The sequence below is a fragment of the Chrysemys picta genome, chromosome 1 (assembly GCF_011386835.1).
Source record: "Chrysemys picta bellii isolate R12L10 chromosome 1, ASM1138683v2, whole genome shotgun sequence".
In the NCBI taxonomy this organism is placed as follows: domain Eukaryota; kingdom Metazoa; phylum Chordata; order Testudines; family Emydidae; genus Chrysemys; species Chrysemys picta.
The window spans coordinates 66,452,277-66,467,373 of NC_088791.1; the positions used below are offsets into that span (position 1 = coordinate 66,452,277).

Below are 15,097 nucleotides of genomic sequence, written 5' to 3' on the forward strand. Positions count from 1 at the left end.
GGGCTGGTTTAACTCTCAGTGCTCTACATCTGTAAGTGTAGCCATGCCCTTAGTTTGTACTGACTTTGCTAGTGCTTTTTATGTAGCTTGTTGTAAAACTAGGCAAATACCTAGGTAAGTTGACATACTCCTTAGAGAACCTCTGCATACCGCTAGGGTACCCCTGATTGAGAACCACTGCTCTACACCACAATTAAACAGCCCTGAAGCTAGCTGAGGGTGTCTACTGCACTGCAGACATACCCATCATTTCTATTTTCATCATTCCTCCTTTTTCATCTTCATTTTTATTAACTATATTGCTCCCTCTTTATAATTTTATATACATCGGTATTTTAAAAAGAACATGAAGATACATTTTTACAGTGTTTGAAGCTTAATAAAAGAGCATCTAAACACTACAGAAATCAACTTCTTGGTGTCCATTCACAAGTAATGAAAAAGCAATTTAAAACCCTTGTGCCTCATCTTTTCAAACGTGCAAAATCAGTAAGTTTCTACAAGGAAACTTCTGGCAGCCCTTCTCAGGAATGGGCCTGGCAAACGCACTTCTCTGTTGCCCAGCCGAAAACAGTAACGGACACATGCAAAATTCCTAATTCTTCTTCCTAGGCCGCTTCTCTGTTTTCTTTAGCAACTTCTTTGAGGCCTGGGCTGCGACTTTTACACCACCAAAGCCACTGTCAGCGCTTAATACGCCGCGAGGATCCCAGTCTCCTGGGGCGGCTCCAGCATGCGATGACCCGCAGACCCTCGCACAGCCCAAGCGCCTCACTACATTGTGCACTGAGAGTCCGGGCAGTGACGCGCCAGATCTTGCAGCCTGCCCGACCCCAGGTGAGGTGCGGTGGGCAGGCTCAGCCCCGCACGACGGCCCGTGCGCTGGAGTTCAGGGTTACGTAGGAATATGCAAATTAGCTCAGGCAGGCAGCACTTGGGATAAACTGTTAGCGCGAAAGCGAGGCCCCCACTACCCAAGCGCGTGCTCCCAACGAGCGGCTCCTCCCGCCCCGCGTGAGCCCATGGCTCTCCCTACCAGAGACGCCCCGAGCCCCTTCCCAGAATCATACCCCCTCCCTGGCCCCGGAAGAAGTTGTGGTGGTTGCCCCGGAAGTTGTCCTGGGCAGAGTCCAGCCCAGAGCGAGGCCCTGCTGCTGCCGCTATCGAGAGTTGCAGTTGTTCCTGGGGCTGTGGAAGGACAGAGCGCCGCGGTCTCCCCGCCCCCGGAGGCTCGGCCCGGTCCGGGCCGGTCCCGCCTCGTCCCGCCGGTTTCGCGGCCAGTCCTGGGCTCATGGAGAATGTAAGTGCTGGGCAGGGCCCGGCGCCTTCCCCCGGGTGCCCGCAGCCGGCTTCTGGGGGCGCAGCGTCCTGGGGCCCGGCCCGGCTCTTCCTGGAGGTGACTGGTGCCAGCGGGAGAGTCCTGGGCTGCGGGAGCCGCTGCTCCCTATTGGCCCTGTTCTGGGCGTCCCTTGGGGAGAGACGTGCCGCTGGGAGAGGGGGGCCGGGCTGGGGACGTGTTTCTGTCAGTGGGGGGAGGGGGACCTGCCACCGTGCTTGGGGGGCCGAGCGTGGGGTTGGCAAGTCGCTGAAGTGAGTGTAGGGCTGGAGACCATCGCCATGGAGGGCTCAGGTGAGGGGTTGGGTTGGGTTTGGTTTGCTGGGGGGGGCTAACCTGTCGTGGCGTGTGTTGCCAGTGGGGGTGGAGTGTGTGTGGGGAGGAGTTGGGGGAGGTCAGAAATTACTGTAAAAACAAAGGTGCGCCCTAAAAGCTGTCTTGAGTGTGGGTTTACTGGAGGCAGAGCCTTTATGGTGTGGTCCCTGGGCTTGCAGACCATTCACCAGCTGATTTGCCTGCTGGTCAGCCTTACTTATAAGCCCTGTGTGTCCTGTCAAGGTTCCCTCTGTAGCTATTACTGCTTCTATAATGTGCATTTTAGGACTAGCATGTTCCTGATTGTGGTGTATTAACTCCAGGATGCCCAGTAGTCCTGGAACTTTAAAGGTACTGGTCCTGACTCTCAAAACTAATTCTGAGGTTTAACTAGATTGATGAGTTAGTGCCAAAATAGCAGAAGTGTCTGATATATGTGGATGGGGCGGGGATTCTGAAAATTTACCTCTGTCAGTGAAAATATATTAAAAGTTATACCTAATGGAATATATTTCAAGTAGAAAATTCTCTTTTTGTAATCTCCTGCTAGGATTGGGGGGGATTGGCCTCAGAAAGTTAAACGGTGCAAATGGTGTCTCACATCTTAGTTAATTATAGTGAACCACCAGATCTGCTATAGCTAAGGTTTAGACCAGCTTTTTGTTTAAATCAGTTCTATGACAGTTTTGCAACTTTGTAAGTGCTATGTCTGCAATACTGAGTTTTAACATTTTGAGAAAATTCTTAGGTAATTTTAATCTTCTTTTCATTGGCAATCCATAGAAACCAATGATCATATTCAGGTACCACTTAAAATTTTATTTGACACTTAAGTCATAGAATGATATACCTTTCAGTTGTGGTGCATGTACGTAATAGAAGTCAGGCTTAATATTGGGAAGAGTTTTGTATTTGTAATTTTCTCCAGTGTAACCCCAATATTTTGTATTAGTAGTTTTTTCTGATGATTTCATTTCCTAATGACTCTTTTGTAAATATACTCCTCTAAAACTTCTTAACTCTTTTGACTGAACACTAATACGTAAGTGACATTTAGCATAATGTGCATATAGTTTTTCTGAATAACTTATTTTGGTCTTAAACAGCCTTAAAATATTCGTAGCCCTTCTACATTAAAATACCACTTTTATAATCTGGTAACTATGTTGTCATTGTTTTCCTTTTTGGGAGATGATGAGCTGTATGCATTATTGCATGTTTTTGTGGTGCATTTGCGATGGTCTGGTATTAAGACATGTGGGTTCAGATCCAGTAAATGCCCTGTATTCCTACTGAAGTCAGCATGAATTCTGCAAGTTGACTCTGTTGTATATTTTCCTTGGTTAAATACTGCACTGAAAACATACAGTGCTTTATAAATGTATTTGCTGTTTTTTTTTGTTTTTGTTTAAAAGGAAATGTGTTTATATTGGAATAAATTTACTAGTGCAATACTAATATTAATAAATTTCGTTCCCTTCCTTATTTGACTCTAATTTGGATGTCGCTCCTTAACTAACAACCCCTTAGTTCATATGATTCTGTGTCAAGAAAAATTGAAAATGCTTATTGAAACAATATTCCTGCAAATATATGTCTAGCTAAACTTCTTTCCATGATTTTTGCTTACTTTCATGCTTGTTTATTTTAATCACAAGATGGTCAATTTAGTTGTTTAAGATTATACGGCAATTTTTCTGTGGACCATCTCCTTGTAAGGTTGTCAAGACTTCAGATTTTAAATGAGCGTGGAGGAAAGAAGTTTAGTTTCATTTTACCTGAAAATTTGCTGTATTTGGTGGAATTATGTATGCTCAGAGTAGCAAGGCTAATCAGTTCCTGGGAAGGATCAGGTTGTCCTCTAATGGTCATCCCTCTGCAGAGCTGACGCAAGCACTACTTTGAGACTAAAAGTAATTTAGCACTCAGACTGATAAGTGACCAATAACAGAGTCATCTGACATAGGTAGGTGGGGAGGGGATTTTCAAGATGTACCAAAAAGTAATCCTGTATGTACACATGTATGAAAAGACCTACCTAACTGAAATATATTCCCCCTGGTTGTTTATTAAGTAATCAATAAATAGTTCTAGCTTGTTTTGAATAACTGTGTTCAACTACCTCATTTCTTTGTCTTCATAGGTACTCTACTACTGATTCATGTTTGCCAGTTTGCCATCTTTTAACATTAAAAATAACTCTAAAAAGTAAATAAGTGCTGATCCTATCTATTGCCAATCATTTTTGTCAGGAAAAATAAAATATTTGACACTTAATGTATATTAACATTTGTGTTTGTATAATCTGTCCTGCAAACACTTTTACATATGTGCTTAATTTTACACATTAGTTCCTTTGAAGTCAGTCGGGCTATTCGGGTACGTAAAATTAAGCATGTAAATTTGCAGGATTTGTCTGCTTGAATTGATATGATTATACACGTCTATTCTGTGTTCTGTACTGTTGTTAGTGCTCAGTCAGTGAACTACCTGGAAATTATACCCTGCTAAATCGAATGTTCTAAAAATAATAGTTACTTTTTGTAACATAATTTAATCTTGCTGCATATATTCTTTATTCTTATTCAGTACTCTGAGAGACTTCTTGGTGGTTCCAAACTAATTATGAATGCAGTTACATCCATTTCGCTATGTGTCCAATCAGAACCTGTTGAAATCAGTTCATTCCCATTGACTGCAGTGAGCAGTGGATCAGGCCTTATAATTTAAAGAATGCAGCTCTTAAGATAGTGGATGAAATTCATGCCTGATTAGAGGGGCCAGTTAACAGGGCACTTCCTAAAGCAACATTTAAATCCCATATAACTTTAATTTGGAGTTGAAGTGGGCATAAATGGTCCATAGGGCCTTGTGTTGATGTTCGGCATGTTAAAAAACTGCAGCAAGTTTGAGCTGTGACTATTTGGATCTCTCAGCTAGGGGTATAATAGTTAACTCAACATTTATGTTGCTGCTGTTTTGCATTTTATTCAACATGGAGATGAAACTAAAACAGTGAAGTTGATCAGTTTGTAGTTGATTTCATTTTCTGGGTTTTGCACGTCAGCAGTTAGGTTTCTAAAAATTTACAAGATCACTTAAACTTTAATTGAAACAAGTTTATTTTTTAACTTACTAAAATCATGAATAGAGCTCTATTTGTGTTAGGTATTGGTAAACTTTTTAGCAACCTTAGACTGAAAAATACTACATCTCTTTAATTCTGGGGTGTCAAACTCATTTGGCTCAGAGGGCTGAATTGCATGTTAAATTATGGTTCATGGTCTGGGGCATAGAGGACTTCAGACTCTTCTCGATCCAGACCAGTCTGACATTGATGTCCCTAGGAGCTTTGCAGTGAGATCAAGGGAAGGATCTGCCCTTTTTGTAGTAACTAAACTTAGGCATTCTTCATTTAGTATTTTATTGTCACATTCAGTAGGAAAAATATGCCCCCCTTTTAGAGCCACTGTTGCCCTCTGTTCCCCCCCCCCGTCTCCTTTCTTTCTCTCTCCATCTTCCCTGTCTGTTTACTCTGTTTTTCCCTCTGCATTTCCCTACCTGAAGCAACTCCCAGTTCCCACCTCCTTGTAAGCTTACCTCCCACACCTCCTTCCCCATTCTATCCATGAAAATGATCAGCTGAAAATAGTTGATGTTGACACTGAAATGTTGTCACTGGATTTTAGATCTGAGCCACTAGGCTCCTCCCCCACGCCCCATGAGATTAATAGGAAGAAGGGGAGTGCACGCTCCTCAGTCACTGTTTCCAGCTGTCTGCAGACTCAGGCACCTGTCATTGCAGCAGTTTAGCTAAGTTCACATTTACAAACTTTTTTTTTTATTATTTTAACGATTAGGATTAGGAACTTATTTAAAGAAGAAAAAGAGAGCTGAAATTCTACACAGTCTGAACATGTCCTGTGGGAAACGTAAATACATCAAGCACACCATATCCAGCCCATGGGCATTATGTTTGACAACCAGCTTTAATCAGTTTAACTGAGAAACTTTTGGTGGTGAGGTTAGGAGGGACAAATCTGTTGAATATGTGCATGTTCTTAAAGGCATGAAGAATCACAACATCCCTACCACCTAAATTAATAAGAGGCTTCAGTATAAGTTGACCTTTTTAGTGTTGCTACGTTTGTTATAATTTTCTATGTATTTACATTAGTGTGGTTTATATTTTGGCAGTGATCATTCATAATGCAAATATGTTCCTGAAACAATGATTCTTAATTTAGCATTTATAGCAGATGCAGCAGTGAATTAAAACGTCTACCAAGGAAATAGTAAGACTCTACAATGTGGTAAAGGGGTGTGTGTATGTGCTCTCTCTCTGTCAGTAAAAGTGATCACATTGACATCTTCAAAATAATTGAAATGGTTTTTATCACCGTAACTCTTACACATACACAGAGAAACGATTGTCAACGGTGGTCAAATTTCTTGGTATAACAGAAGTTAATATTCTGATTGTGTGGAAGTTGAAATACAGCAGCTCTAAACTGTTCCACTATAAAAATGTTTAAGGGGGATGGATTTAAAATTTTCTGTTAATAGCCTTTTTCTGTCGTAATCAGTGTATACAAACTCATTCTATTTATACTTGGATCTGTCATGTATTCTCTGGCATACCACTATCTTCTGCTCTTACCACTTCATTGCTTCTACCTGAGTTGCAAAGCAAAAGTTTCTAATTGTCATGGTTGGGGAGAAGAGTTTGCAAATATGGATGCTAATGACTCAAAAACCAAAGGGTGAATAAAAAGAACCCCACATTTATTTATTTTTAAAAATCTCATGATTTGTTTGGGGGCTTGGCTCATGATTTTGGTGTGGTTGGCCTTGACAATATTCTGCACACTGCTTGGTGAGGACAGAGTGGTGCTCCTGCATTGTTGTGACCAGCTGCTGTCTTTCTGTCTAGGACATCACATCCGTTACCCACACAACTTGTTTTGGCTTTACCCAAGGTGCTGTCAAATCCATGAGCGTGGTTCAATGGTTGGAGCAGAGAATTTGGTGTCAAGACCTGGGTTCTGTTCCCATATGTCACTGATTTGCTTTTAAGTTAATGATACCTGGTTTGTGTGGAAACAGTCCTATTACAGTACACTTCTGAATCAAGGTCTCAAGTACATTTTTAGGTTTTATCTACCTTCTCTTTCATGCTATGTAGTAAGTCAAAGAGGAAATATTCTCTACTGCAAGTGAATTAGTTTGTTGGATGTAAACTTCATTTTTTAAGTTTGTTCAATAAGCATTTGGCTTTTTTTCAGGTATTCAGATTTCTTTCTGTGTATATTTGACTTTGACTTTTGTTCAGGAAAATGTGTGCTTCAGAACTACTACTTTTTTGAAATATCTATATCTATAATAAAAGCCAAGTACTATACAGCAGTTGGCATATTTGTAATACTGCAAGTTTTTTGGATGACTACTCAAATTCAAGAGGGGTTTGATCATCACATTTTTAGTTCTAAGAGAAGACCTTCTTTTTCCTTGACTCCTCTCCGTTGGTTTTTCTTCTTGGTGGTATTGGTACTGGCAGAGCTGAGATGCTGCTGCAGTCATTCATACAGCAGATGACGGTTAGTGTAAACCACTGATCCATTACTGTGTGCTGGCTCAATGGTGAAAAGTTGCTGTAATTTCCTGCCTCTCTTTCAAAGAGAAAATGGACCCTCTATCCTGGTATTCTGGAAGCTGGAATTCTGTAGTTTGCAACAGTTGATCAAAGTTCTTTAACGTCTCTTCAGAGCTGGAATTTAAATCATGTTGCCTTGCTGATAATTCTGGTGATTACTATTGTGTGGTCCAACAAACTGTTATGTCACCCCACAGTCTTATTTGCTGAATTGCTTATCCTTGATTGATCCTATAACTGCAAACGTTATTTTTCAAGCAAGTTGGTCTGTAAACACTTTGGGGGAGAGGCCATGCCTTCCAACATGTTTGTACAGCATCTAGCACAATGTCATCCCACTCTGGATGGAGACATTTTCAGTATTACCTCTATACAATTACTAATAATGATTATAATTAATTGCTTAAACATTTGGATGATTGTACTTAAATGTTAAAATATGGATGTCAATAATCAATATAATACTAGTTAAGAACCTGACAATTGTATTTTCATCTTCATGCTAGTTGACAACATTTCCTTAATTGTACAAGTATTCCTAGTATGGAATGGCTTTATTTTATTTTTTGTGTGGTAGAACAAGCATTCTAGAGGAAATCTTGAATGTGATGGAGAGTTGGCTGTTTTTGCTATGTCTTTAGAAACTAGTGACACCTTTGCCCCGCATGGAGACATTGAAGCAATAATTTTAGAGGAACTCCCACTGTACTTCACAGAAATGCAAACTCGGTTTTATATATAAACTGTTTCAAGTGAAGAATGAATGATCTAGTGTTTGCTATATTCCAGTTCAGTACAAATGCATCGTACGCTGAGCTTACTTGAAGTGACAGCAATAGTTCTTTATTTAGTTGCATAGCAGAGCAAAACAGAGCTGACTATACAGCAGTTGTCTTTCAGACATGTCTAAATTTTTCAGTCTATTTATGACTATCAACAAACACTTTGTGCATAGTTTTGCTATGCGTTGAATGCTTCTATTTTCCTTTAATTTAGCTTAAAACTAGTAATGGAATTCCTGCGGTTTTGAAAGGAATAGTTCTTGGCAAGTCTACAGTTTTGAAACCAAAGGCAAATTAAGATACCAAGCAACACAGGGAGGACTAGGACTAATTTAGAGAAGAATGTTAAAATTCTTCTGACATTTTAGAGACAGTCGTATTTATATATATAAAAAAATACTTTTCTTTTTAAAAATAAGTGTTTAAAAGTGCAAATGTAAATATTATAATTTAAAAAAAAAAAAAAAATAATCCTCTAGCTCTACTCGGTATCACTTAGATGTTAGTTTTTTTTCAGCCAAGCATTAAGGCTACAAAATATTTCAGACTTTTGAGGTTTTTCTCTGATGGACTGTATTAAATATTATTTCAAATATTGATTTGCAGATGTCATTATTTCCTTAATCTATAGAATGATATTGCTTTTAAATTACAGCAAAAATGGTAACTGAAAAACAAATCTAATCCTCCTCAGCAGTAAGAACTGTACAACTATCAGAGGGATAGCCGTGTTAGTCTGTCTCCACAAAACGAGGAGTCTGGTGGAACCTTAAAGCCTAACAGATTTATTTGGGTATAAGCTTTTGTGGGTAAAAAACCCCACTTCTTCAGATGCATGGAGTGAAAATTACAGATGCAGGCATAAATATACTGACACACGAAGAGAAGGGAGTTACCTTACAAGTGGAGAACCAGTGTTGACAGGGCCAATTCAATCAGGGTGGATATGGTCCACTCCCAATAACTGATGAGGAGGTGTCAATACCAAGAGAGGGAAAATTGCTTTTGTAGTGAACCAGCCACTCCCAGTCCCTGTTCAAGCCCAATTTAATGGTGTTAAATTTGCGAATGAATTGTAGCACTGCAGTTTCTCTTTGAAGTCTGTTTTTGAAAGTGTGTTTGTTTTTTTGGAAGGATGGCTACTTTTAAATCTGTTATAGAATATCCAGGGAGATTGAAATGTTTTCCTACTCGCTTTTGTATGTTACCATTCCTGATGTCTGATTTGTGTCCATTTATTCTTTTACGTAGAGACTGTCCGGTTTGTTCAGTGTACATGGCAGAGGGGCATTGCTGGCACATGATGGCATATATTACGTTAGTAGATGCGCAGGTGAATGAGCCCCTGATGGTGTGGCTCATGTGGTTGGGTCCTCTGATGGTGTTGCTAGAGTAGATATGGGGACAGAGTAGGCAACGAGGTTTGTTAGAGTTTGGTTCCTGGGTTCGTGTTTCTGTGGTGTGGGGTGTAGTTGCTGGTGAGTATTTGCTTCAGGTTGGGGAGCTCTCTGTAAGAGAGGACTGGCCTGCCTCCCAAGGTCTGTGAGAGAGAGAGAGAGAGGGATCATTTTCCAGGATAAGTTGTAGATCGTTGTTGATGCGCTGGAGAGGTTTTGGCTGTGATGGCCCGTGGTGTTCTGTTATTTTCCTTGTTGGGCCTGTCTTGTAGTAAGTGACTTCTGGGTACCCATCTCGCTCTGTCAATCTGTTTCTTCTGTTTCCTCACTTCCCCAGGTGGGTATTGTAGTTTTAAGAATGCTTGATAACTGTACAACTATTAACCAATGCAATATGCCAGTCCAAAATTTATTTAAAACTGGGTGAGACACACCTGACTGCCCCTCTACACACCACTTCATGAACCATTTCTATGAATCACTTACGCAGTACTCAGCCTTTTTTGGTGACTGCATCACCTCCTGATTTTTGTGCCACCAGTCAGTCTTGCGTCTCCTGCTCGGTTTCTTGCAGTCATCTTAAGACTAATGTGGCCTAAACTGAACTCCTCTTCCCTTCCAATCTCTGCTCATTCCCTCACCATTCTCAATCACTGCTGACAAATACCACCATCCTCCCTGTCACTCGGGCCAATAACCTGGGAGTTGTCTTTGGTTACATTCTCTCCCTGGACCTGCACATCCATGTTTTTTGTCCAAATACAGCTGCCTCTTTCTCCAAAATGTTTCCAAGATAAGTCCTTTCTTTTTATCTTCACTGCTAAAGCCCTCGTTCAGGTCCTTATGTGACTTGAGGTGTCAGGGTAGCCCACACTGAAAATGCCAAGATCAGGGCAGGCAAAAAGGAGAGCAGATTCTCCCCCAAACTTGTGGCTAACACTAGTTAGTTACTAGTCAGTCACAAATTGAGCTCCTGATCCCTCATGCTGGTTATCAAGAAGCTTAAAAAAAAAAAGAAATCACACAGCCCCCTTTATTGCATTCCAGTCTCTGGCTCCCAATCAGCAAATAAGTCTAATAAAGTGAGAAGTTATTTAAAACTCTAGATGCTACAAAATGTTCTTCTGATCCCTGAAAGGCCAGTCACATTACCAGATCAAGATAGTTTGGATCTTACCCAAAATACCACGCTGCCAGTCAATCCTTTAGTATCTAAAACTAAAGATTTTATTGTAAACAAAAAGAAAGAAGAGAGTTGTTAAATGGTCAACACAATCCGATAAATATATAGACTTCAGAGTCCATATTTCAGGTTCTTAGCAGCATTGGTGAGTTTGCTGTCTTGTAAAGTCCCTTTGGAACACATGCAAAGTTTGAATGGTTGTATCAGTCCTTTATTCAAAGCTTCAGTTTGTAGAGAAGTTACTCCAAGGTGAGAAGCAGGTTTGAAGACAAAATGGAGAAGATGCAGCTGCCTTTTTATATCCTTTGCTATGTGGCTTGTACATCCTCTGTCCCAAACACAAGCTCTCAGCATGTGGAAAAGCACTCGGAGTCCCCTGTCCACAGGCATGTCTCTACATGTCCTGCAGACTGATAGGTGTAGCCACAGTTTCTCTCAGTGGGTTCATTGTACAGCTGAGTGCCCTTGATGGGCCATTAAACAGGCTGGATAGTGTTGATGCCAATCTGTTTTGGTGTGTCACCCAGATCCACAGCACATATTTGAGATCTCAATATATCACACACATTTATAACTTGCGATACAAAGGTGATACATATAAATAAGCATATTTAGCAAATCATAACTTTTCCACTGATACCTTACATGGCACCTATTGTAAGATTCATTGCGGTCACCCATATTCCATACAGCGTCACACCTTATTTACTACTTTGACTACTGTAAGTGCCTCTTCCCCAGCCTTCTTGACATCCATATTGCTGCAGTCCACACAGAAGACAGATGCTAAGAATTACTTCTGTAGTTGCTAGGTCCCCCTTGTGTACTGCATCAAGTTAGAGCTCTTTTTCCTTCCATGAAAACACTGTTTAATTCTTGTCCTCCCTTCTTCTCTGCCCTTGTCCTTTTGTGCATAAACCCAACCCCACTCCTCTACCATTGATGTCACTCACCACCCTATATGTCTGTTGCCTTTCTTTCCATGCCACATTTTATACCTTCAGAATAGGGACTATTGCTTAATATGTGTTGCACAACACCTACCACAGTGGAGCCCTGATATTAGTTGGAGAACTGTTATTTATTAATATAAATAAGTAATATACATCTATGCCTATGCACAACAAGAAGACCAAGTTGTTGTCCTAGTTGTGTCTCAACCGAGGGTAGGTCAGCATAGCTATGATGCTCAGGAGTGTGGATTTTTCACGCCCCTGAGTGGTGTAGTTATGTTGACCAGACCTCATGACATTCAGGTACCCTAGCATGTCTGTCTGTCTGTTTATAAAGCACCAATTCCTGAAGCCTGCCATGGGCTGCCACCTTGCCTCCTTAAACTGATAAGGAGGCAGGCCAACTATGCACCTCCGATTATAGACACACATTTGGTCTCTGTCTTGTGAGTGTAAATTATTCCTTCTAATAGGCGTATCCCACAGTCTTATACTTAAGCACATAACTAACCTGCCTGAAAAAGTGTGTTGGGTGAGTCTTCCAAACCTGGTTCCCTTTCCTAGTAATTCAAAGTGCTTTTTACCTATCTCATAGAACTGGAAGGAACCTTGAAAGGTCATCAAGTCCAGTCCCCTGCCTTCACAGCGGGACCAAGTGCTGTCCCTGACAGATTTTTGCCCCACATCCCTAAATGGCCTCCTCAAGGATTGAACTCACAATCCTGGATTTAGTAGGCCAATGCTCAAACCACTGAGCTATAGTGGGGGGTGGAGGGCTCATTGGTGACACTATGACAATGCCATACAATAAAGGTTTTGTGGGAAGGGAAGATGGCTTTTTATAACCATAAGTAAACGGTGGCTAACAGTGATTTCTTGCATGTGGTTTGTCTCTGAAACACTTTTGAGCCCAGGGTATATGGTTTGGTGAGAAAAGTAATACAGTAGGTTGTCATCACTTATCTGTTGACCTAGGTGAAAATGACCTAAATATTTGTTTAAAACTTGAACAAAATTAAAGGACAACTTGTTTAATATAAAATGGTCTTACTGCAGAATTAATGAGGGAAACACATTTTTGAAATTGGGAAGACCAAGTGGATATTTTAGTCACAATGTTGCCAACTCTCATGATTTCATTGCAAGTTTTGTAATATTTGGTGTTTCTTCTTAAAGCCCTGAGCTCTGAGTTAAGTGATTATGGTTAACTCTCTTTATCGCTTTTCTTTCTTAAAAAAAATCCTAGATCTCACATTTGTGGAGAAAAGCTTAAACATGAACCCTAAAGGCTCAAAAACTAAAAGGTAAATAAAAACATCAGAATATTTTTAAAGTTTTTTAAATCCATTCCAATTACTGTAAAGAGTTTTTGAGGCCTTCATGTTTTGAATGTTTGCAGTTCACTGACAGTGAAAAGATGAATTTATTGTTAAATTGTCAGTTGAAACATAGTTACAGTTTCTAAACGTATTTTAAAAGCAGTTTGGTTCCCTGTACAGTAGGAGGTCAAACTGTTAGAAACAAGACCTACTTTTAAATCAAATCAAAGTCTGTTAAAAGGCCCTCTGTTAGGGGTATAAACAAGATAGACAAATGCTACAAAAGTTACTTCATCAGTAGCTTTTGAAGATGTCCTCCTGTTGCCTCTTTCTTCAGGAATTTATTTTGTTGACATTCAGATTGATTGGGGCCTAGATTCATCATAACATCTGACAAACTTTACCTGTTGCATCTGACTTTTATAACTTGTAGAATTTTAGAACTTAAAGGGGCAGATCTTCATCTGCTGTTTTGGCCCAAAGTGTTTGCCTTTCGCGTGTTTAAAACCTTTAATCAATTAGGATAGCACTTAATATCTTAGCTTTTATTGTACAGCATTTAGGCTAGTCATTGGTTTGGGAGTTTCCAGATAATAAATTGCAAAACTATAAGACATTGGTCATTTGAGTATTAATTTTCTTTTTATACACAAAACATGACAAAAAAAATCTAACTGGGTTAATATGGTAAACTGGATGGTCTTCATCATCCTACGTGATACTCATATTGGTACAATGGATTATAGTTAAAACAAGTAATTATTCTTTAACCTCTGCTTTAAATTTTTTAAAAGTATTTAATTGAGGCATGCTTGGTCTGAGAGGATGCCAGCTTTTAATGCATTCTGGGACCTTGCCATTATAACTGACTGCAGTTTTTCTTCATTCACTGTGGTTTTTTTAGAAGTTATGATATCCCAGTTCCTGATTTACCCCCCTCCCCCAAGTTGGAGTTTTGGTGGGACAGATAATACTGCATGAGCCTTATTAGTTATAGACGCTTCAGATATTAAATAAAATAGTCCAGTTTAATTTTAATCTTAAACTGGAATTTTAAAGTAGAGATGTTTAGGTCTAGGTAGGTGGTGGTTTAGGGTATTTGCGGGTCCCACTTCTGCAATGGGGTGAAGCATTGCCCAACTCTGTACCAGACCTGTATGTCCTGGATAACCTCATGTTGGCAGCTATTTAGTATTATGCAATAAGGAAAGGAGTTGCATTAAAACTGGGCATTGACAAGGACAGGATACATTTATGCTAATAAAAGGAGTGACATTAACCAGCTTGTTATGCCTTCTGTATGTTTTTCTGTTAATTATATAAGGTGAATGGATGAAATGGAACTCTAGAGATCAACTGGCTTCTATACTGATTTAAAGTCAGAATAGGATTGAGTGTAATACTTCTCTGAAATGTTAAATCCTAGGCATAAATTATTAAAATTTGAACGAATGCAATAGTGTATGTATAAAGCAAGTAGTTATATTCTTCAATAAGGATGTCTTCTGCTTTATAAAAATTCGGAAAGTTATTTTTGTTCCATTTGCTATATCTTTAGGTGCTGCAATGTTTGACAACCATATACAGTTGCATAGTTCCTTTCTTAAAATAACAGTCAACATTTTATTCCAAAACCTGTACTCTGTTCTTCATGCGAGAAAATCTAGACTGGATGTTCACATTTTTACTTTCAGTCTCAAATAGTCTACATAAAAGCTTGTGGCTCTTTTTTTAGAGAGATACTTTATTCTAGTTATGAAAGGTACTTCAGTCTTTATGTAGATTTATATCTAAAATTATGGTTTTGTAAAAAGAGGCAATTTGCTACAATTTAGATGACAAATTAACTTATGTTTTCTTGATAATGCTCATAGTTTACTGATTGTATACTTTTTCTGTAAAACAGATTTTCAGCTTTCTCTGTTTCATCATATGAGTGCATTCAGGCTTAAATAAGTTCAGCTCTTCCATTACTAGAGTATACAAATGCTAGTCATTCAAAATGTCAAAATTTGGATGTAACCCAGAAGCTGAAAAGAATGTAAGCTTTCATGTATTGAGAGATATTAAGCCTTCCTAGTGGGGAGGGATAAGTGAGATACTGTATTTATGAGGTTATTTAAACAGTTAGGCTTTAGAGTTGTTGCGTGCCAAATGTC

General features: G+C 39.6%; 1 protein-coding gene across 3 annotated transcripts in view; it reads left to right on the plus strand.

Moving 5' to 3' along the window:
- The first annotated feature begins 1,104 nt into the window (after nucleotides 1-1,104).
- Nucleotides 1,105-15,097, plus strand: part of FRS2 (fibroblast growth factor receptor substrate 2) — a 94,699-nt gene continuing 80,706 nt past the window's right edge. Inside the window, exon 1 of one of the 3 annotated variants that reach the window (XM_065558783.1) lies at nucleotides 1,105-1,300. The gene's annotated coding sequence lies outside the window, so the exon portion shown is untranslated. The remainder of the gene's footprint in view (nucleotides 1,301-15,097) is intronic. The other 2 variants (XM_065558802.1, XM_024109093.3) reach the window with 2 other exon arrangements.